Source organism: Camponotus floridanus, unplaced genomic scaffold, assembly GCF_003227725.1.
Source record: "Camponotus floridanus strain SB8 unplaced genomic scaffold, Cflo_v7.5 scaffold30, whole genome shotgun sequence".
Taxonomy (NCBI): Eukaryota; Metazoa; Arthropoda; class Insecta; order Hymenoptera; family Formicidae; genus Camponotus; species Camponotus floridanus.
Window position 1 is genome coordinate 1,130,870 of NW_020229437.1, and position 6,011 is coordinate 1,136,880.

Consider the following 6,011-nt stretch of genomic DNA (forward strand, 5'->3'; position numbering starts at 1 on the left):
TCCTACATTTAACCAACTTTAAACTTTATTTTCAAACTAAAATTAATATTACAGTCAGGTTGCTTATAAAATTACATGATGTAAAATAATTAAATTATGAAATTTATTTTTATAGCACTTATATTCTTGTTTATGACAATGCTACTATATGAAATGACGCAAATTTTAAGTTGTAAATTGAAAAAGTTGCAAAATAAAATGAATATAATTTATAATTTTCTTCCTTAATTTTCAAATATCGTATGTTGATGCAACTAAATAACAAACTAGACTACATAAACATCTTACATAAATAATATGTAATTATGCGATGGCTTTCTTTAATTATTTAGATTTCAAAGTCAACAATCTGCAGTTAATGGTACAAATCAATCATTTATTCATTTTCGACGAATACGGTAATGCAAACAACACGTTCAACAAACATTGCATATTACATTTGTCAGCCGAAGTTGAGGTGTTCGCAACATGCATATATTGACCTTTTCATACTAAACTGAACAAATATCCATCAATATACAAAGTATTTTTAGGAAATTTATTTCTAGAAAATTTTGAAAAATAAAAAATTAATTGTTTGTTTGATGAAATCGATTCTTTTCTCCAAGAAATGAGAAAATCATATTTCTAGTCATTTTATTAAATCTCTAGGCAACATTCGCCAGAATAAATTTTGTTAAAATATATTATATTTCTGTTACATATACATACTAATATAAAAATTAAATGTATTCAAATAGTATTTATCTTTCGTTTGTGATTTATCGAATAAGCAAAAGAATTTTTAAATCTCAGATTCTATATCCTGACTTCGAGATAGACGATAAAGCACACTTGCCGTAAAAAGGTGCATATGGAATGTTTGGAGAGATTGAAAAATGAGAAATATTCAATAAATTACCAATAACACGGATGACAGTTTCGCCATGTTGTAGGAATGATGAAACGCCCCCCGATCAATTGAATTGATAATTCACGATGACAAACCGACCGCCGTTTTTCCGTACAGAAATACTAACATCTGAGAAATTGTACTGCACTTGCGTCATCGATCATACTGCGATCGACGACATGAATAATAACGTCTATTCCTCTGCGCTTTGGATTATGCCTTCCCAAAGGAACCGCCGAATTCAATGTGGTCATGTCGTGACCAGTAAGGCTTTCTCTGCTTTCTCTATCTCAAAGGACGTAAGGACTTGTCGCGTAGGATTGTACTATTTTGATCTCTCCATTGAGATTATCCTTTGATCCTTTGATTACATCATCGCTACTCAAACTCTCCTTGCGAAAATATTATTACGTGAAGAATTTAGAGCAAGAACGAACTGAGTTTTTCGTAGGATTTATCATATATATATATATATATATATATATATATATATGTATATGTATATATGATATATATGAATATATAATATATATGATATATATGAATATATATATCATATATATGCCAGAAAAAATAATGAATTATTTGAACTTTCTGTCATAATTAAATTTAATTTACAATGTTAGTATGATTTATGAGACAAAAGATTCTAAAACCAAAATAAAATAAGCTCATAATTTATAAAATTTATATTAGATATGACTTTAAAGTAAATCCTACGAGAAACTTAGTTCGTTCTTGCTCTAAATTCTTCACGTAATAATATTTCCGCAAGGAGAGTTTGAATAGTGATGATGTAATGAAATTTATATATATATAAATTTAATTTATAATTTACTATATATATATATATATATATATATATATATATATACTGCCAGAAAAAAAATATATATATACATATAGGAGATTGTTAAAAGTATTTGTTTGAAGATAATAGATCCTTTAATAAAACTAAATAACGACAGAAATATACAGCAGAATATTTTCAGAATATTTAGCGAAGGTCGAAATAGCTACGTTTAATTCGAATGAATTTTCTCGTGTTTGCAATTTTAGTTATTTTGCATGCAATGAAATGCATTAACTATGTAGATTGCAAGTCGCGCATAAAATGCATTTCTTCTATGAACATGGAGAACAAAATTGATATGCGTGTTAATATTCAGCGCGTTACCTGCCCGCCTCGATCAAACTTCTCGTAAGCAAAGGGACTAAACACAGCTGCATCGTTTGCCGATTAATCAATGTCATAGTTTTATTCTGACGTAGGAATATTTAATTTTTCGTATGAGTGTACATAAATAATCAGACATATTTCTTATGGCGCAGAAGAAAAATTTACGTGGATGAAAATTTGTTCTATGAAAGTATTTTTTGATACAATTTAGTTTAAACTTTGTGAGAGATAATTTGGAAAAATATAATAGGATTATAGAATTATAATCAATGTCACGATGATTCAATTTTTATTACTTTAATTTTATTTTAGTAATGTTATTTTAATTTTATGATTCTCAACTTTCGAAATTTTGTTTTTAGAAGAATTTTGTTACTTATAAAAAAAATTTTATAGTTAAAAAGATAGAGTAAAAAATTTTTTTATTAAATTAAATGTAAATTTTTATATTAAATTATAATAAATGGTGCGAAATATTATACATGAAGTATGTCGGATAATGCTTCCATAAATTTTTTTCTGACACTGTAGGAAATATATCCGACTCTATCTATATACATTCGTTCGAAAAATTAATGAACTATTTTTTAAATGTATTATCCTTTAATTTAAAAAGATGCTATATTTTATTTATTAATTTAATCTATTATATTTAACTAAGATATTCCATGTTTTAAATAAACTTATATTTCTTACAAACTTATATCTTTTGATAACATTAAATCTCTTTAGAGAAATTCTACATGAATAAATAAATAACATAAAACAGCATTTATTATGTATACAGCGTTGAAAAACAAATTAGCCATTTCGTCATCAATTCCCCATTAAAGATTTTATATTAAATTTTACTTATGGGATAAAAGTTTCTGTTTTTATTTTTCAGAAAGTACCAGTCATCAAGCTTGGAAGATATGGTCATGTTGTTTCCATCATCTTAATCAAACGGTTGTCGATCAGATAAATCAAAAACAGAGAAGATGTTTGCAAGAATAATGCGTTTATCGTAAATTCTGTAGAATATAATTGCGCATATTTATGTAAACTGTGATGTAATTAAGGATAATATTATGAGCATTAGATAAAAGCATGCATGTATCAAGCTATCGAGCGATAGGCTCTAGAGTAAAGCGCATAAAAAATGCAAATATTATAAATGCGTTTTGATCAATGGCCTGTTCATGATGTATTTACTGTCAATCATAATAAATGGCGCATGTGTGACACACACACACACACACACACACACACACACACACACACACACACAATTAAAGTCTTAAATCGTCATTTACTTACTATTCCAATTTTTGATTTCTTATATTATTCTCTACAAAATTATTTTAATATGACAATAACAATACAAATTCTTTTGTAAAATCTATTTAAAAATATATATATAATATTTGCTTGCGTTTTCGTATATAGTTATTAAAATATAATATTTATAATATTGTGTTTTCTCATATAATATATATAATGTAATCTTTATATAATTATTTATTTATTGCTTCGAAAAAAATGTCGCCAAACTGCGTAAGATTTATGATATTCCACAATATCGATTCGTATCTTTTTTGTCCAATAAAAATAATGTTTTACTTTGTTGTTTCATATATAATATAAAACGCAATATGATGACCGAGCATTGCAGCATTTCGAATGTGTCATTAAAATCGATAGATTCGGCTATTACAACTTTTTCATCGCTTCCAGACTACACAACTTTGCAATTTATTTCCGAAGTTCCTTCTATTCTCGTTTATGATTGCGGCATCAATATTATCGATTCCAACCGATGACAATAAATGATAACGATATCAAATTAAATCGAATCGTATAAATATATGACCGAAAATATATGGCTTGAAATTGTGTTAAAAAAGAATAGATATTTCAATGCAAAAAAGTCTGGAAGGAAGAGAATAAGAAAAATTACACACTGTGTACCGGGAGACTGGCAGGATATTAAATCTTTATGCGCTACAGAAATCAGTTAATAGAAAACTGAATATCTCAATCTCTTTGTCGAGAAAGCTAAAATTGATTTGGTTGCCAACGCGAGAGAAAACGGCCCTGCTCGGTCCAAAGCGAGGTCAACATACTTTGAGAAACCACGGTAGAAATGCGTCCTTTCATGCACATAATGCATTCTCGGAACAGTATAATGATTGCCGAGAGGTCGAGCTTTTTGTGAGATTGAACTGCAATTAAATTTAATAATGTCTTTCTATTAATACTATTAATATTAATATATAATTAATTCTATTAATATTATATATAATTGTTATATATATATTCCATTTAATTATTACATACATGTATATTCTATTCTATATGTGTGAAATATTATTTTTTTAAATATGTTTATTCTTGTGTAAATTTGTTGATTCTGTAAGACTTGGATTTTTTTTATAGTAGAAACATTTTTAAATTACATAGAAAAATATATGGAAAATTTGTACCAGATTTTATATTGATTTTATGCGAACAAACTTACGAATGAGAGAGATGTAGGTACACAATTAAAATATTCCAATAATATCTGGAGAAAATTTTATTTTATTTTTCGAATTATATTCAAATAAATTTTAATGATTTATAATATTTAGTAATATATTTTTTATCTGACAAGAAAAGAATGGTAAAATTTGTACATATATTGTACATGCATATAATTATTATACACAGAGTGGAAAGTTTTAAATGAATACTCTGTATATGTATATTATTATGCATAATATAATTATATAATCCCGTTTATTTCGTGATTATTTTTTGCAAAAAATGCCAAAAGATGTCAATTTTGTTTTCGAGGAGGACATTTAAGTATATTAAATTCAACGAAATTTTTTTCATTCTCTTTGTCAAGGTAGATATCTTTTTAAAAATCTGAAATGGCAATAGGACAGGTATATCATTAGGTTGGTATATCATTTTAAAGATTTTTTTAATTCTCTGTATAACTCTCTTTTTTTATTTAAATGAATATTTTTCGCGAAATTGCACTGGAAGTTTTAGATGTCAAAAAAGTTGTACAGAGAATCAAAAGACCTTTAAAATGATATACCACTTGACCTCTATTGCCATTTAAGAAAGAGCTGACTCCAACAAAGAGGATGAAAAAATTTTGTTGCATTTAATGTATTTAAATGTCCCCCTTGAAAACAAAATTGATGTCTTTTGGCATTTTTCGCAAAAAATAATCATGAAATAAATGAGTGGAAAGCTTTAAAATGAACATTTTGTATGTATGTATTATGTGTGTACAATGCCATTATTATTGGTTTAAAAAGAATCAATTAAAAAATAAATATCAAATTACTGCAAACCAATAATTTTCAGCGTTATAACTTTAAAGCAAATAAAAGCATATTTATCTATAGAATAGAAAAATAAACAATGACAAAATTGTTAAAATAGAAATTATCGTTCGCACTATTGGAATTGCTTCTACAGAATCAAATATATAAATTCCTGTGAAAAGCTCTCTTTATTTTTTTAGTATTTAAAAATAAAGTAGAAAAATCTTTTGCTTTCGAAAGATTAATATGACATCCGCATGTGATGCACTTTGATCAAAGGAGATATAAATTTAATATCTTTAAAACATCTTCGTGTATGTTGCCAAGCTCACCGAAGTAAACAAGAAAAAGAATTTTTTTGATCGCGTGTCAACATTCCATTTAATTTGATCTTGCATTAAATATTTAAGAAAGTTCGAAAGTTCGAAAACATATTTCTGGAATATATCAATTTAAAAGAAAGAATTCAGAGAAAGAACTTATCAATAGAGTAATCTTTTATTTAGAGAGATCTCGAAATCTTGTTACATATTTAATTTCAAGTAAATTTTACTGAGATTTATTATTAAAAAATTAGAATATAGCGCTATAAAAATCTTTGTTGTTAAAAAATTGAAAATGTAGTAACTAATAA

The 6,011-nt window shown here is 26.3% G+C and overlaps 1 protein-coding gene across 1 annotated transcript in view; it reads left to right on the forward strand.

Moving 5' to 3' along the window:
- The window catches only part of LOC105248964 (prolactin-releasing peptide receptor), a 53,603-nt gene extending 50,208 nt beyond the window's left edge, over positions 1-3,395 (forward strand). Inside the window, exon 4 of the mRNA XM_011254074.3 lies at positions 2,959-3,395. The gene's annotated coding sequence lies outside the window, so the exon portion shown is untranslated. The remainder of the gene's footprint in view (positions 1-2,958) is intronic.
- Positions 3,396-6,011: the final 2,616 nt, after the last annotated feature.